Genomic DNA, 19261 nt, shown 5'->3' on the forward strand with positions numbered 1-19261 from the left:
TCTTCATTAATAACAAAATTCTTCTCCAAAATTCAATTATTTTCATAAATGTCAAAAAAATTTTTGTCCTAAAATTTCAATTATTTTCAAAAATAAAATGCATTTTTCTAATTTCAATTATTTTTAATATCTAAGAATTTAATAAAACTTCCCAAAACAAATTCAATTATTTAAAAAAAAAATTTAAATAAAATTTTATGTAAACATTTAATTATTTTCATGAATAATAAAAATTTCCCAGGAATTCAATTATTTTCATAAATATATAATAAAATTTGTTTAAGGAATTCAATTATTATTTTCATAAAAAATAATTTAAAATTCTAGAAAATAATAATTTAATTAAAATGATGAAAATAATTTTGATGAAGTTACAGATTTTATCTCTCGGTCATCTTTAATTATTAGAAAACATGAAGAAATCAATTACTCCGAGTCTTCGACTCGGAGCAATCGATATCTTCATGTTTTATAACAAAAATATTTTTGAAGTTGTTTAATTTCAAAAAGGTTTGAATTTGAAATTTTTAAATGTCTTAATTTCTGTGGAAAATCCTGTTCCAAAAATAAGATTAAAAATAGGAATTGTGCAAATATTTTTCTTTTTTTTTCTAAAACAAAATAATAATTTTGTTAAAAAAAATTGTGATTCATAAACAAAAATAATGCAAAATAAATAAATTTTCTATTTCTTAATTACAGTTGTTTAACAATTTTCTAATTTAATTATTATTATTATTATTTATTTTTTAATTTAATTCTTTGCTTAGAAGTAAAGAACAAAAATCTGCATAATTTCAATCTGACAAAACATAATATTTAACAAAATTTTAGTCTTTTATAATGAAAAGAAGTGAAAAAAATTCTGATGATTTCTATTTGTCATTACAATTTTGAATTAATTATAAAATAAAAATAATTCCATTATTATTCGTATTATTATTTCAATTATTTTGATAATATAATTATTTATCATATAAATAAAAATAAATAATATAATCTCAATTGAATTTATAAATGAATCACTCATTCTTATATCCTACTGTGAACTAAACATCGTTTATGAGCGAGATTTGTTGACCTCCAACGGGCGCGTGGCAAATTATTTTGGCGCGAAATTCAAATTCAAAGAGAGCAATAATTTTCCCCTTAAAGATTAGTTAGTAAATTTATTTTTTATTTTTATTATTTAAATTATTGTTAAACACTTTTTTCGATGGTTTTAAGTTAAAAATGTAGTCTCGAAAATTTTTTAACTCCCTAGGGAAATAAAAGAAGTGAAATTATTGCCATTTTTATCTCTAAAAAAACTTTAAATAATATTTTTCAACGTTTATTGTTGACATTAACTTCAGGGATATTCTTTACTTATTAAAATTCAACAAAATTAATTGTATAATAGTATATTTTTCTTCCTAATATATTTTTTACTATGAAAATATATCAGTACAATGAAAAATAAAAAAAAATTGTAATATTATTAACCAATAACTTATTGTTGAGAAATAAAATGAAAGTTTAGTGATTAATTATAATATCTGTAATACTATTTTATATTTTTTAGTTGAATTTTGTTTCTTAATTAGGTATATTATTATTAATTTGTTTATTTTTAATTATTATTTATATTCCATTATTAACAATATAATTATTTATCATATAAATTAAAAATAAACAATGCAAACGTTTACTTGAGGCATTTATCATTTATTCTTATATCCTACTGTGTACCTCACGTCGCTTGTGAGCGAGTTTTGTTGCCCTCTAACGGGTGCGTGGGGAAATATTTTGCCGCGAAATTCAAATTCAAAGAGAGGGAAATAAATCAAAATTCCTTCTAATCGAATTTTTAATTCTTAATCTTGGATTAATATCAAATTGATTTGTTAATAAATTTATTAACTATATTTATAAAAATAAAAATTCATTTATCGTTCAAATAAATAAATAAATAGCCAATATTTAGGGAAATAAACAAAATAACCTTCTTTGCGAAGCAAAAATTAAATCCGAAATTTTTTCACCTTTCATCCATTCAAATAATGCAAGAACATATTTTTTTATAAATTGTAAAAAAAAAAACCTCACCAATTCTCGTGTAACATGAATATTACAATGTAAATTTAAATTTCCATTTTCAAAAATATATATTTCTACCCATTTCCATTTTTTTCATTCTTTCAACGTCAAAAAAACAAACTTGTAATATTATATTCTGCAAATTATATTATATTATATTATATTCTCTGTTACCGTTTATATAATAGTTGTCAATAAACTTTTGTAACAAAAAATAAATCTAATAAAAAGAAGAGGGATTATTTTTCATATCTCTGAAAAATTTTTTTCAAATATTCTCATGAAAAAAAATTTTTTTTTTTCCTTTTTTTTTGCTTTGCTTTGTTATTAATATTTTAGTGAATGGGTTATCATATTTATTTCAATATTACATACTCTCTCTATGGCTAAAGGATATTTTTCATACAGTTATGCACATATAACGAGAAGGAGAGAGAGAGAGAGAGAGAGAGAGTGGTGGTGTGTTTGAGCTCATATGCAAAACTTAATGTCGTGTATATAATACCCGGTTAGCTGGTAGTGTATCGAATATCGAATTTCCAAAGATAAAACGATTACAATGGATCTGATGAATAGATGCAGAATCCAGAAAGCCTCAAGCGAAAGTTATCAATCTCCTAAATGCAATTTGTAGACTACAAAATACGAACGCACATATCCGATTTTCTCATCGAAGAAAAAAAACGTGAAAAAAACAAGAAAAGAGAAAAAAAAATTTTTTACCAAAGGAAAATTTTTATACACTTTGCTTTAATATTAAAAACAAAAATAGTGAAAGAAGAAGAAGAAGAAAAAGATGTAGAAAAATTAGAAAAAATAAAAAAAATGAAAGAGAGTAGGTACATTAAAAACCATATCAGATATTTTGCGGATAATTTTTCAAACCTTATCATCAAAGATATAATAAAAATGATCCGTGCTTTGTCATCAATCACTATAAATAATCTTTAAGACTCAACAAAAGGTGATAATTTAGTATAAAAAAATAACTATCTCTCTCTAATTCTCTTACTAAAATAGTACCAATTACATTATATGACAAATTCTTCAATTTATTATCAGCGAAATATTGCTCATCGTTTCAGTTTCAAATTATTCAAAAATAGAATTTAATCATTTTTGTTGACATATATGTTTTAGTGTTTTTAAAAAATTTTCAATTTATTATTAATATTATTATTGTAATACGGAAAATAATACGGTAATTTTTACAATACTTTTATAGCAAAACCTAAACACTTTCTAATTTCGGCTCAATTCTGACAATTTATTATTATCGATCGGAAGTAAGTTTTAGTAGAAATTACCAATCTCTTTGGGCATTGTAAAAATATTAACTTTTTTCTCTTATCCTGATAATAACTTAAATTCAAAATTTTAATTAAAATTCTTCAAGAATACGATTATATTTAAAAATAATTTTTAAAAGTGAAAAATAAATAAAATTCTTCAAAATATAAAAACTATTTTAATGACAAAATTTCCTATTAAATAGATAATTAATTTTGCTTTAAGTATTTACCAGAATTTAACTATTTAGAAAATTTTAATTACATTTCTTCAAAAGGCTTTCATTTTGCTTCCTCATAAAGGAAGCCTTATAGTGATGTCGATTTCCGAATTTTTTTGAGTCAATTATTTTTACAAATTTTCAAGTGTAGTATATATAATTCGTCGAGAGAAACAAATGTCCGGATGTATGTGTGTGTGTGTGTGTGTGTGTGTCACCGATTCTTGTGGACAAATTTTCTCTTACACGTCTTGATGGATTTTGATAAAATTTTGTAGGTGTATTACGGTCATGAATACCAAAAATCAGACAGAAGGATTTTCAAAAATATCTAAAAAAAAAAATTTTTTTCAACAATTTTTTAATTTTTGAAAAAATTAATTTTTGGATTTTTTGAAATAACTTTCTTCTATATTAAAATTTTTGTTAATTGTTGTCAAAATTGCATTCCTGACATAAAAACGAATCGATTCATGTATATAAAGTATATATTTTATCAAAATTTATAGAATTAATAAATATTTTAATTTTTCACAAAAAATTGAAATTTTGTATTTTTTGACATTTTATCATAACACTTTAAAATAATTATTCTAAAATAAAAAATTAAACAATTGGTATATATTATATTGAGGAAGCTTAATGATCATGAAATGAACAACTTGTTTTTCATATAATTTCTAAATTAATAAATTATTCAAAACCTGAATAATTTTTATAGTGCTGTTATTTTGTTTGGATTTATAATTTTAGTGCTATATTATATTGTTTGATGAAAATCCATAATCTTAATTATTTAAAATATATTTTATTTATGAGCTTGCGCCCGTCGACGACAGGCATCCTCAGATATTCAAAACTGAAATACATGTAATTTCTAATTAAAAACTTTTTTTCTTTTACATCTCTAAAAAAAAAATTATTCAGGTTTTGAATAATTTAAAAAACACAAAACTTTGTAAATAACATAACCAAAAACTTACCAAGAGGTCTCTTAAAAAAATGAACACGGGCGAAAGCTCATAAATAAAATACAATTTTAAATAATTAAGATTATGGATTTTCATCAAACAATATAATATCGCACCTGAATAATTTTTGTTCAAAAAAATTTAAATACTTATTCTAATTTTTTTCTCTCAGAAATTAAAATTTTAAATAATTTCAATGTAAAAGCTTTTTGAAATTTAACTTTACAAAAAAATTAATTATTTAAATAGAAGAATAAATGTTTAATAGAATAATTAATTATTTTTATTTATTATTTTATTTTTCGTTTATTATTATTATTTATTATTTCCTAAAATTGAATTCTTATAAAGAATTTTATCAAAATTTTTGAAAAAAATTCATCTCTTTCAAACAATATTAATAAAATTTTACAGAATAATTGCATTCCTCAAGAAATTCATTTAAAATGTTCAAAATAATTGAAATCTTGAGAAGAATTTTTATTATTAAGTAATCAAAATAATTGAATTCTTGCAACGAAGATTATGAGAATTTTTTTTTAATAATTGAATTCCTGGAAAAAATGTATTATTTGTAAAAATAATTGAATTCTTGCGAATAATTCTATTATTTGGGGAAAAAATTGAATTATTTGCGAAAAATGTTATTACAATTTTTTTAAATAATAGAATTCTTTTCAAGAATTATATTAAATAATCAAGAAAAATTAAATATTTTTCAAGTATTTTAATAAAATTTTTAAGAATAATTACATTTTTCGAGGCTGAATTAATTTAAAATTGATATTAAAAATAATTGAAATCTTGAGAAGAATTATTATTTATCAAAAGAATTGAATTCTTGCAACGAATATTATGAGAATTTTTTTTTTATAATTGAATTTTCTGGAAAAAATGTATTATTTGTAAAAATAATTGAATTCCTGCGAAGAATTCTATTATTTGTGAATAAAATTTAATTTTTTGCGAAAAAATATTTAAACATTTTTTTAAAATAATTAATTAAAAATAATTGAAATCTTGAGAAGAATTAAATTATTTATAACAAAATAATTGAATTCTTGTAGCGAAGTTTATGAGAATTTTTTTTTAATAATTGAATTCCTGGAAAAAAATGTATTATTTGTGAAAATAATGGAATTTCTGCACTAAAAAAAAATTTATTTGATTCAAATAAGCGATTAATTGACTATTATCAATTAAATATTTAATTGAATGATTGATTGGAGTCAATTAAATGGTATTTGCTTCAAATACTGAAATTATTGGTTCAAATACCATTTAATTGACTCCAATAATTATTATTTGATTCAAGTAAATATTTAGTTGATAATAGTCAATTAATCGGTTATTTGAATCAATTAAATTTTTTTATAGCCTATGAAAAAATATTCTATTATTTGTGAATAAAATTGGATTTTTGCGAAAAATTTTATTAAAAATTTTGAAAATAATTGATCTTTTTTCAAAAATTAAATTAAATATATTCAAGAATTTTATTAATACAATTTTTAAAAATAATTTCACTTTTCGAGGAATTCATTTATAATTGTAAGTATTAAAATTAATTGAAATCCTGCGAAAAATTATATTATTTATGAAAATAATTGAATCCTTGCAACGAATTTTTTTGAATAATTGAATTTCTGTGAAACTTTTTATTATTTGTAAAATTGTTAAATATTTTTTTTTATATTCTGTGTTGCTAATTCTTTTTAATTAAAATTAACACTTTTTTTAGTTTGTTTCCTTATAAATGTTTCGGATCTTAATTCACACAAGAACTGTCTCATCTATAGAATCTTGATACAGCAAATAATGTCCCAAATTTCTAGAAACTTTGCATCAAAGAGAAATTAATGAAGACCATCATTATAATATCCATCACTTATTTTACAAATTCAAAGACTATTTAGTATAATTCCAGCATCATCTTGCATTAAAGCACGCTACAAAGCTCTTATCTTAATACCAAAACATCCATTAAAATAAGCTCCAATTGGAACAAAATAACACAGCTTATTTTAATCCAATCCAATTTTCCCTGACCCCATTCAATTATTTCAAACTTCCAGCAGCAAGAAGCAATTTTAGTTTTTCTTTTTTCCGATTTTATTGAAAGCTGAAGCTATAAAATAAATATAGAAAAGGGAAACAAATTTGAAATTGTCTTTAAAAAATTCTTTCAAAGAGATATATAGTAATGTAGAATTTTTGAATTATTCTGTATAATCGAATTAATTATGACGCATAGTTTTGTCATTATTTTTAAACTTAACATGCGAGATCAATTAAAAATTTTGTCATAGCTCCCTTTGTTTTGCAAAAGAAATGGGGAAAAATGAAGAAATCTGCTTCTTTTTATATATTATATGTACGTTAAGTGCAGCAGTGCCATTAGTCTCTGTGACTGACTGCTGCTGCTTCACTCTCTCTGTCTGTGTTTCGAGAAACCATTATGACTAGGCATTAGCAACAATAGTTGTCCAAGAGTAAGCTTTTTTACACCCACATTTTAAGCTTGGTGGTTCATCCATTTTATGTTTATACTACTGTGTATAAAACGTTGCTTGGTGGCAAACAATGCTTGGTCTATGTCAGAGTGACAGCCGCGCTCCATAAATCGGTCCACCATAGTAATAATATTTATCTCATCCTCTTATTATTTTTGTCCCTTTCCTTTCTTTATTTCCTCTTTTTTCTTTCCTTCCTTATACTTTATTCTTCATTTAAAAAAAAAAGAAGAAAAAAAACGATGATAATCCACTTGTTTTGCGGCGAAAAAATAATATCATCCTTTCCCATCTGGTCGTTAATTTTTAGTTCAAACATTATTTTCTTAAAAAGTGGAAAATATAAAATGATTATAACAATTTAATTAATGTTTTATATAAATTCTGGTGAATATTACTTCTAGTAAATATTTATTTACCTACAGGTAGAAATTTACATAATTATTTTTTTATCAATATACTAATTAAATATAAACTAATCATAAAAATTTACTTCTTATTATTTAAAAATTTTTCTTTTTTTGAATTTCGCACCAATACAATAAAATTCAATAAATTGCAGTCTAGATGCCATGAAAATTCGTTCCTAAACGAAGTGCAACAAATGGTGGCTAAAATTCATTCCTTTCAGTATAGTAAAATGAATAATATTGTAAATTACAATAATAAATAAATTGTAAATAATAGTGACTGATTTTTTGCTTTTAAATTAGTCACTTTAACCAATAAATAAGAAGAAATTACTATTTATTAGTAATTAAATTCCTCGAAAGAATCTAATTATTTTCAAACATTTTAATAAAAAATTAAATTTTCACACAATTTTAGTAAAATTTTTTCCAGAAATTCTATTATGTTTACAAATTAATAAAATTTTTCACACAAATTTAATTATTCAAAAAAAATTCTTTTAAAATTCGTTGTAAGAATACGATTATTTTGACAAATTAATAAAATTTTTCACACAAATTCAATTATTCAAAAAAAATTATTTTAAAATTCGTTGAAAGAATTCGATTATTTTCATAAATTAATAAAATTTTTCGCAGGATTTCAAATATTTTTAATACAACTATAAATAAATTCTTCAAAAAATGCAATTATTCTTTAAAATTTTATTAAAATTCTTTTAAAAGATTTAATTATTTTTAAATATTTAATATAATTCTCGAAAAGAATTTAATTATTTTCAAAAATTTAATTATAAAACATGAAGAAGTTACAAGAATATTAAGAATATTGTTATTGTAACTCCATCAAAATTATTTTCATCATTTCAATTCAATTATTATTTTCTAGAATTTTTAACTAAAATTCTTCTTTAAATAAATTAATTTTAATAAATTTTTAAAAAGTTGGTTAAGAATTTTCAGATCCATTTGTTTTCAATTCAATTTTACAAAATTTCAATTACATATTCGGAAATTCTTCAATATTAAATATATATTAGAAAATAAAAACTTTGAATAATTTTCAAATAATTCAATTATAAACTTTTCCAAAAAAATTAATTCTTTATATAATTGTTTGTTAAAAGTATGAAAATTTTTAATTTTCAAAGATTTTAATTTGAAAACCTTTTCATAATTCAATTTATTAAAATTTTAGAAAATAATTGAATTTTTTTGGAAAATTTTATAACGAATTAAGAAAAAAATTGATTTCTTTCGTGAACTTTTATTGAAAATAATTGAATTATTACAGATATTTTACTATTTAAAAAAATAATTGTATTGTTTCGAAGGATGAATTGAATTCTTTCGACGAATTTTAATAAAAATTTTTGAGAATAATTGAATTCTTTCGATGAATTATAATAAAACTTTTAAGAATAATTGCATTTTCGAGAAATTCAATTAAACTTGTATTATGAATAATTGAAATTTTGCGATGAGTTTTATTATTTATGAAAATAATTGAAATTTTAAGAATTTTTAAAACATTGTTTTTAAATAATTAAAATTTTGGAAGAATTTTATTTATTTATGAAAATAATTAAAATTTTAAGAATTTTTAAAACATTTTTTTTATCTAATTGAAATTTTTGAAGAATTTTATTCAAATTTTATTGTTTTAAATAATTGAAATTTTAAGAATTTTTAAAACATTTTTTTTAAATAATAATTGAAATTTTAGAAGAATTTTATTCAAATTTATGAAAATAATTGAATTTCAAAGAAGAATTTTACTATTTATAAAAATAATTGAAATTTTAAGAATTTTTAAAACATTTTTTTTAAATAATTGAAATTTTGCCAAGAATTTTATTCAAATTTTTGAAAATAATTGAATTTCGAAGAAGAATTTTATTATTTTTAAAAATAATTGAAATTTGGACGAGAATTTTATTATTTTTAAAAATAATTGAAATTTGGAGGAGAATTAAAAAAATTTTTGAACATAATTGAATTTTTAGAAAAGCCCACAATTTTCATTTTTTTCTAAAACTCTACCCAAAATTCCCTTTATTTTTTTTAATTAATTTAATATCTAATATTAATATAAATTAATATATTAATATTTATATTTAATATTAGGTTATAATTATAAAAATGTTTAAAAACGACAAGTTTTTGTCCTCATCTTTATACTTTGTAAAGGGTTTATCGCCCGTTTATACATCTAAATAAATAAATAAATAAATATCCTAATTATATTATTTACTAAAATATAAAATTTCGAACTGTAGTTACTTAATTCTCTATGCATTTAAAATTTGTACAATTTATTTTTGATGTTCAAAATAAGGGAAAATTGCATAATTTCTTTTTTAATCTAGAGAATAAATTAATTAATTATTCAAAATTAAGTAAATGTTTTATCATATCCTCGAGAATAATATAAAACTCTGCGCTCTCTTAATAAAAATGACGAGGAAATTCAACTATATAAGAAAGTTTTATATTCAACGGAATAACTAAAATTGTATGAATAATTGAAATAAGCAATTACGTTTATCTTTTGCTAAAAGAAAAACTGCTGCTCTCATCTGTTTTTCCTCTCTTTTATATACACATAACTAAATAACACTTTTTAAGAAAATTCATAATTTCTTAATAATATCAGTCAATTCGAATGAGAAATTTTTTATGCAAAAAGTGTATACAATAATCAAATAAGTTTGTTTGTTAGAGAAAAAAGGTATTTTTGTTTATTCTTGGTGAAAAAAATATATTATTAAAAAAAGTCAAAGAGTAAAAATGTTCATAATTAGGAAAGTAAAAAAATTACAAAGTAAAATAGTAAAGAAGTAGAAAAGTAAATGGTAAAAAAATGGAAAAGTTGAAAAGTAAAAAATTAGAAAAATAAAAAAGTAGTGAAGTCAAAAAATAAGAAAGTAAAAAATTAGAAAAGTAAAAAAATACTAAAGTCAAGCAATAGAAAATTAAAAAATTAGAAAAATAAAAAAATGTGAAGTCAAAAAATAGGAAAGTAAAAAAGTAAAAAATTAGGAAAGTCAAATAGTTAAGAAGTAGAAAAGTAAAAAGTAAAACAATTAGGAAAATGAGGAAGCAAAAAAGTAAAAAATGAAAAAAAGAAGTTAAAGAAAAGTAAAAAAAAATAAAAGAGTAAAAAAGTGAAAATCCGAATAAATACTAATAAATTTCAAGTTCAATCAGGAAAAAACGTTTATAAAAAAAAATAATCGTCTTCTCATTTAAACATTTCGTTCACTCTTGTATTGAACGTAAAATTTAAGCTAAAGCTATTGCAGAGACATTCTAAAATGGGGAGAGAGCGAGAGAGAATTTTCTACAATTCCCTGCGAATATAACTACATATTTGCTGCGTGAACAAGAATTTTGTTAATTCAACTGAACCATATCATATATTCCCACAAAGAGCAACCATTTCTGTCACAACTATATATTGTAGAAACAAAAATAATCTCAAACTCTGCAAAATTAAGCTACGTACTCCCTTGCGATAACAAAATTTTTTCGATTCTCTATTTTAAAATAAAAAAAAAGCAAAAAAAAAAAAATAACGAAGAAACATTCACGTGAATATTTTCCTACTGAAAATGTGAACGAAAAAAAAATAATGAGAACTATAAGATCAAAACATTAAATGAAAATAATGTTTCAACTAAAAATTAATGACCAGGTGGAAAAGGATTGAGATTATTTTTTCGACGCTTTTTAAAATTTCTTTTCGAAATTAAAAATGTTTTTTATAATTATTTTCCCATTTATTTTTTAATTAAATGGAATTAAATAAAAATTATTATTAAGAATAATTATTGAATAATATTAAATAATATTGAATAAAAATGATTAAATAATTATTAATGACTAATTTTATAATATTAAATAATAATAATTGAAAATTAAGATTAAAATTTATGCGTTTGCTGTTATTGTCACCCGTTATTATTTTTAATTAGAATGTTAATATATATGTTTAAATTCATATAAGAAAAAAATATGTTGAGATTTTCTCATTTAGTTCGCTTATTATCTGTTTTCTCTCTGGTTTTAATATTAAAAAAAAAGAATTATACGTTTTTAATATGTTTGGTAAAATTATTCAAAGGTACCTTGTGGATTTAAAATATAAAATATTCTCCACTTTAATTTCACTGCGTTCATTTTTATCCGGAAGGCTTTTTATTTTCGTGTACAACATAGAATACTGGAATTCGCAGTGAATGAAAATGTGTTATCAGAAAAAAAAACTATAAATAACTAATTTTTTTTTCGTTAAAATTAAAATTTGTTAACGTTCGAGATTAATTTTTCTTATTTGTAAAATTTAGTGAAAATAAATTTTTGCTTTTTTTTACTAAAAAATAATTGTCGAAATTCTTTGCTGAATGATCGACTTTTATGCTTTAGGAACTCGACACATAATGTGTTTCTTGACTCACTGAATCGAAAGTGACATTAAATTTTCAAAATGGCTGATCAAATGTGGCGTCAGATTGTATTTTGAATTAAGCTTCATGACTTTTGGGGTGAAACTTACCTGCAACAAGTTTTCTCCTTGCTGAAGGCGCGAGCGTCTATTTGAATTAGCATTGGTTAAAATTACCTGCAACAAAAATTATACCACATTTTTTAGGTCACTGAATTCAAATTCGCAATTAGAATTTTCTTTCTTAAATTAAAATAAATCCGTGAGTAAAGTTACAGTTACAATTTTTAGAAATAATCAATTATTTTATCACGCATATTTTTATATTTAAATTTTAAATAATTAAATTCTCGTACATCTTTTTGATAAGAATTAATTTGAAAAAGAATTTCAGTTCAAATTTTAGAAAATATTTCAAAAATCGAAAAAATTGCAGAATTATAATTTTCAGAAATAATTAAATTTCAAAAGGTTTTACATTGGAATTATTTAAAAATTTTAATTCTTGGTTGACAAATAAATAACAATAAGTTTTCAAATATTAAACAAAACTTTAAGGAAATTTGACAAATTTTATTTAGAAATTCTAAAAAATGAGGTTTTTAAAAAATCGAATTTAAATTTTTTTAAAACAGTTGAATTCACGAAAATAATTTTAAAACATTGAAAAAATAGGAAATTTTCTCAAATTTCACTAAACTAAATTTTATATTTCAAAGAATTTTATTTTCTCACTTTAAAAAATTATTTTTAAATATGTATTATTTTTTTTTTTTTTAAATTGTTAAAATTTTGAAAAATAATTGAATAGTAGAAACATTATAACAGGAATTTTAAGAAATAATATTTAAATGTTTATTTACAAAAATTATTAATATATTATTTTTCTTTAAAAATTATTAAAGTTTTGAATATTTTAATTCAAAAATTCTGAAAAATAATTGACTTTTGGAAAAATTGTAGTTATAATTTTTAGAAATAATCAAATCTCATAAGGTTTTACAATAAAATTATTTGAAATTTCAATTAAAATAAATAACAATAAGTTCAGAAATTCTTTTTAATAAAAATTATAGAAGTTTTGAATAAAGATAATGTTGAAATTCTAAAAAAAATTAGATTTTTGGAAAATCATAATTAAAATGTTTGAAAAATAGTTAAATTGCCGAAAATAATTTTAAGCAATAATTGAAAAAATAGAAAATTTTCTCAAATTTCATTAAAATAAATTTTGTATTACACAGAATTATATTTTCTTACTTTTAAACATTATTCTTAAATAGTTGTAATTTTTAGAAATAATTAAAATTCAAAAGGTTTTACATTGAAATTATTTGAAATTTCAATAAAATTATTAAACAATAAGTTTTTAAATATTATTGTTTAACTAAAATTATTTAAGTTTTCAATAATTTAATGTAGAAATTCCAGAAAAACTAGGTTATTGAAAAATTGTTATTACCTTTATTTTGAATTTAATTGCATTCCCGAAAATAATTTTAAAAAATTGAAAAAAGAGGAAATTTTTTCAAATTTTATTAAAATAAATTTCATATTTCAAAGAATTTAATTTCTCAACTTTAAAAAATTATTTTTAAATTTAAATGTATTTTTTGAAGAATTGTAACTAAAAGTTTGAAAAATAATTAAATTTTACAAAAAATTTGGAGTTTAAATAATTCAATTATCGTTGAATTATAATAAGAATGGATTTAAAAAAAATGCAGTTGAAATTTTGAAAAAGAATTGAATGTTAGAAGCGTTATAACAGGAATTTTATAAAAAATATTGAAATTTTCAAAGTTTTTTAACTTGAAATCTTTTTAACATTTTAAACGACGTAAAAGTATAATAATATTTAAATAAATTATTAAAGTTGTGAATAATGTTATTGAAAAATTCTAAAAAATAATTTACTTTTGAAAAAATCGCTTTTGTAAGTTTTTAATTTAAAAATTGATAGACTTTTGTCAAATTTCATTTGAATAAATTTTATACCTGAAAGAATTTAATTTTTTACTTTTAAAAATTGTTTTTAAATATAATCGTAATTTTCAAGAAGTATATTACGAAAAATTACATTTTGTAAAAAATAATAAATTTTCATTACATTTCAAAAAGAAACTTTTTGTAACAAACAAGTGATGCCAAAATTTTGTATATATTTATGCCATTTTTATATAATATAATTCGTATATCTAGACTATAATTTTATCATAAAATTATCAAAATCAAATTCAACAATTATAGCGTAGAACTTTCAGAATTTTTTAGCATTAAATCTTCCGCGTTTGCAAACGCATTTAGCAAACAAATTTAAAAAATTTTTCAAACAACATAATTTATCAAGTGCTCGCATATTTTATACATATACATGTACATATAAAAATCTATATGTAAAACATTTATAAGTCACTTCTGGCATGCTCTCGACGATAAGAAACTAAAAAAAAAAAAGAAAAAAAAAGAATTAATCACCTTTCATATATACATAAAAGGTCTGCGTGACCTAAACGCTGCGTTTTGCATTTGCATATCGTTAGACGCAGGCTTGTGATATAAATTTCGGGATTTACTTCAAGTGTCTAAACTGCACTAAACTTAGAAACTTTTCTATATAGGAAAAACTTCGACGTCTTCTTTATATATTATTCAGGATTTTAAATAAGAGAGAATATATTTTCTATTCTAATTCTGTCAGTTGAAGACGACACGAAATTTAATATAGAAACCGAGGGGTTAACCGCGTGCGCGCTCCTCTTGTCATTCCAAAACATTTCCCAAAAAAATAAATTATTTACTTTTTTCCCCTGTCTATTAGTTGTGACAGAACCGCAATTTATGTCCAATTCTCACGACACACTATTTTTGTTTTTATTTTCCAAATCCACTTAAATCAGTATTTCCTGTTTTCTAATTAGAAAACAAACACTGAAAAAGATTTTTTGAACTGACACTAAAAAGAGAAAGAAGTAAACATTTCTTTTCATTTCTTTTTTTTTTTTTTACTAATTAACCAAAAACTGTCACGGAAGAAAGAAAATTAGAAAAAAATCTATTAAACAATATGCAAGGTTGGTATTTTTATTGAATTTAAATTAAATTTTATAAATTTTATTTATTATAAAATATCAACAATCAACATTTTATGGAAATTAGGAATAAAATTATAATTGGATATTTCGTTTCAGTTATTTTATTTTCCTTTAATTATTAAACTGTTAAACCATAAATTGACTCTAATGTCTAAATTAATAGAAATCCTTTTTATTTTTATTTATTTATTTTTTATTCTACTTTTTAATTCTATTTTTTGAAATTGTTTTTAACTTTATTACTTTTCTACTATTTTTCTTTTATAATCATTCACCTTTTTACTTTTCAAATTGTTTTTAATCATTTGAATTAGTAAAAGAATTTAAAATTTTTAGATTCTGAGAGTAATAGAATTTAATAATTTTTATTATTATTATCATTATTAATATTATAATTATATACTAAGAAAAATTATTTGAGTCAAATAAAAGATTACTTGACTATTATCAATTAAATATTTACACGAATCAAATAATTTTTATTTGAGTCAATTAAATGGTATTTAAACCAATAATTTCAGTAATTAAAGCAAATACAATTTATTTCTACATGATTGTTAGTTAAAAGAATGAAAAATTCACATTTTTAAAGATTTTAATTAGAAATCTTTTCAAAATTTAATGATTTCTAAAAATTCATGTTTTTATGCTTTTAATATTCAATTATTATTTAAAATTTTAACTTAAATTCATTTTTAAATAAATTTTTATTAGAAAATTCTACGAGAATTCAATTATTTAAATATAAAAATAAATAATTTATTGAATAATTGAACGTTATTTAAGAAATGAAATTTTTATAAAGAATTCTATCAACGAATTTTTAAATAACTGAATTCTTTTGACGATTTTAATAAAATTTTTAAGAGTAATTACATAGTTTTCGAGCAATTCGATTAAAATTGGATTAAAAATAGTTGAAATTCTACGATGAGTTTTATTATTTATTGAAATAAAAAAATGTTTGCATAGAAATAAATAATTGTTTTTAATAATTGAATTGAGGAAAAGTTTTTAAAATAATTAAAATTCTGACAAGAATTTTATTAAAATTTTTGAAAACAATTGAATTTCAGAGAAGAATTATTATTCATCAAAATAATTGAAATTTAGACAAGAATTTTTAAAAAAATTTTTATATAATTTGAAGAATTATAAAGAAATTTATTAAAAATCTATAAATAATTGAATTCCTGTGAAATTTTTATTATTTATGAAAATATTTAAATGTTTTCGTAGAATTTTATTAAAATTTTATTTTAAATAATTGAAATTTTGCCAAGAGTTTTATTCAAATTTTTTAAAATAATTGAATTTCAAAGAAGAATTTTATTATTTATGAAAATAATTGAAATTTTAAGAATTTTTAAAACATTTTTTTTTTGAATAATTGAAATTTTGCCAAGAATTTTATTCAAATTTTTGAAAATAATTGAATTTTTAAAACTTTTTTTTTAAATAATTGAATTTCAAAGAAGAATTTTATTATTTATGAAAATAATTGAAATTTTAAGAATTTTTAAAACATTTTTTTTTTTGAATAATTGAAATTTTGCCAAGAATTTTATTCAAATTTTTGAAAATAATTGAATTTTTAAAACTTTTTTTTTTAAATAATTGAATTTCAAAGAAAAATTTTATTACTTATGAAAATAATTGAAATTTTAAGAATTTTTAAAACATTTTTTTAAAATAATTGAAATTTTGCCTAGAATTTTATTCAAATTTTTGAAAATAATTGAATTTTTAAAACTTTTTTTTTAAATAATTGAATTTCAAAGAAAAATTTTATTACTTATGAAAATAATTGAAATTTTAAGAATTTTTAAAACATTTTTTTAAAATAATTGAAATTTTGCCTAGAATTTTATTCAAATTTTTGAAAATAATTGAATTTTAAAGAAGAATTTTATTATTTATGAAAATAATTGAAATTTTAAGAATTTTTAAAACATTTTTTTAAATAATTGAAATTTTGCCTAGAATTTTATTCAAATTTTTGAAAATAATTGAATTTCAAAGAAGAATTTTATTATTTATGAAAATAATTAAAATTTTAAGAATTTTTAAAACATTTTTTTTAAATAATTGAAATTTTGCCTAGAATTTTATTCAAATTTTCGAAAATAATTGAATTTCAAAGAAGAATTTTATTATTTATAAAAATAATTGAAATTTTAAGAATTTTTAAAACATTTTTTTTAAATAACTGAAATTTTGCCTAGAATTTTATTCAAATTTTCGAAAATAATTGAATTTCAAAGAAGAATTTTATTATTTATAAAAATAATTGAAATTTTAAGAATTTTTAAAAATTTTTGAACATAATTCGAAGATTTATGAAGAAATTCATAAAAAATTTATAAATATTATTAAATTCTGCTATGAATTTTATTATTTATGAAAATAATTAAATGGTTGCGTAGAATTTTATTAAACTTTTTTTTTTAAATAATTGAATTGAGAAAAATTTTTGAAAATAATTAAATGGTTGCGTAGAATTTTATTAAATTTTTTTTTTAAATAATTGAATTGAGAAAAATTTTTGAAAATAATTAAATTTCAGCGAAGAATTTTATTATTTATCAAAAAAATTAAAATTTTTACAAGAACTTTTTTTTAAATTTTTAAACATAATTGAATTTCTGCGAAGAATTTACTTTTGAAAATAATTGAATTTTCGCAATTATTTGTAACTTCTCCAAAATTCAATTTTTTTCGTGAATTATTTTGGCGCAAAATATAAATTTGAAGATAGCGAAATTAATAAATAAAAATTGCTTCTAATAAACACTGCAAAGATGTAAAATGACAAAAAAATCTATTTAATTTGAATGAAATTATTAATTGAAAAAAATCCATAATAATAATCTATATTGCTATTGTCATGAATTAAATTTTGAATTAGAATAAAAAATTCAATAGAGAATTAAATTGAAGAATCATCTCACGTCGTTTGTGAGAGAGTTTTGTTGCCCTCTAACGGAGGCGTGGGGAATTATTTTGGCGCGAAATTCAAATTCAAAGCGAACAAAATCAATAAAAATTGCTTCTAATTTAATATTAAAATTCAATGCTTGACAAATACTTTTACATTCCAATTTAATTAATACCTTTACTACGTTATTTTAATATAAAATTTATTAAACCATTAACGAAATTCAATGTTAAATCGTCAATGAATTTATAATTGGAACAAATTCATATTAATCAATATTGATAATTTCACTAATTGAATTGGAAATACAGAATAATTAATTCAGTTTACCTTATTGTATATTGTGTAAATTTAGAGGTAAAATTGTAATTTATTTATTTAATTTAAATTTATTTATTTAAAAAATCACGTCAATTTTTTTTTTTTTTTGACTAGAAATAGAGTGACACAATTTTTTCTTCTTTCACTCTTCTTTTTCAACCCTTGTTTGCAACGGCAGTGATGTAAAGACGATAACCTTTTGCACGTGCCTACTAATGACGAGCGACAGAGCACGTGACTGTTCATGCATCATGCTTAATTATGAACCTAGGAACCCCCGTGTTTGACACCACCGCCCAGTTTCACCGAGACTAATTAGTATACAAGATGCTATCATGCTCATTTCACCTTTAAATTTTAAAGTAGCTCATTTTTAACGCATTTCATAAGAAAAATGCGCGCTCGCTCAGTTTTATACAATAATTACATTCAGATTACAATTTTTCGCATCTCATATTTTTTGCGCAAAAAAAAATCACTTTTCATATTACATATATACATTTACTCTGTACCTTTAATACAATATTCATAAACACATATATTTACAGTGTAATAAAACTATACCTTTTTTTTTGTTTTTTTGTCTTCAACTTCACCCGTCTATTATTTATTCACTTTACTAATTGCACAATTTTTTTTAATTGAATTCATTTTATAATTCATACTTTTCATTTTAAATTTAATTAATTTTTAAAAATCTCAATTATTTTTGTTTTGTAGAACATTTTTACAAACACTCACTACTCTCTCTCTCTCTCTCGAGATTAAAAATATAGAACGTTAAATTTAGATTAAGAAAAAAAATTTTTTTAATTGAAATTTATAAAAAACCTTTTTTAAATCTAAATTAATAGGAAAATGAGGATTTAAAAAGAGAGAGAAAGAAAAATTGCAGTAATAACAAAAATGTTCTATATTTTTGTGCTTTTCTCTCATGTTGAAGCTAATAGGTTTAATTCAACTGCGGTTTAATCATC

The 19261-nt window shown here is 20.2% G+C and overlaps 1 protein-coding gene across 1 annotated transcript in view; it reads right to left on the reverse strand.

Annotated features, from left to right (window-relative positions):
• The window catches only part of LOC122497869 (toll-like receptor 4), a 104957-nt gene that overhangs the window by 75019 nt on the left and 10677 nt on the right, over positions 1 to 19261 (reverse strand). The window contains exon 2 of the mRNA XM_043605239.1: positions 12042 to 12107. The gene's annotated coding sequence lies outside the window, so the exon portion shown is untranslated. The remainder of the gene's footprint in view (positions 1 to 12041; positions 12108 to 19261) is intronic.

Source organism: Leptopilina heterotoma, unplaced genomic scaffold, assembly GCF_015476425.1.
Source record: "Leptopilina heterotoma isolate Lh14 unplaced genomic scaffold, ASM1547642v1 Lhet_10, whole genome shotgun sequence".
Lineage (NCBI taxonomy): Eukaryota > Metazoa > Arthropoda > Insecta > Hymenoptera > Figitidae > Leptopilina > Leptopilina heterotoma.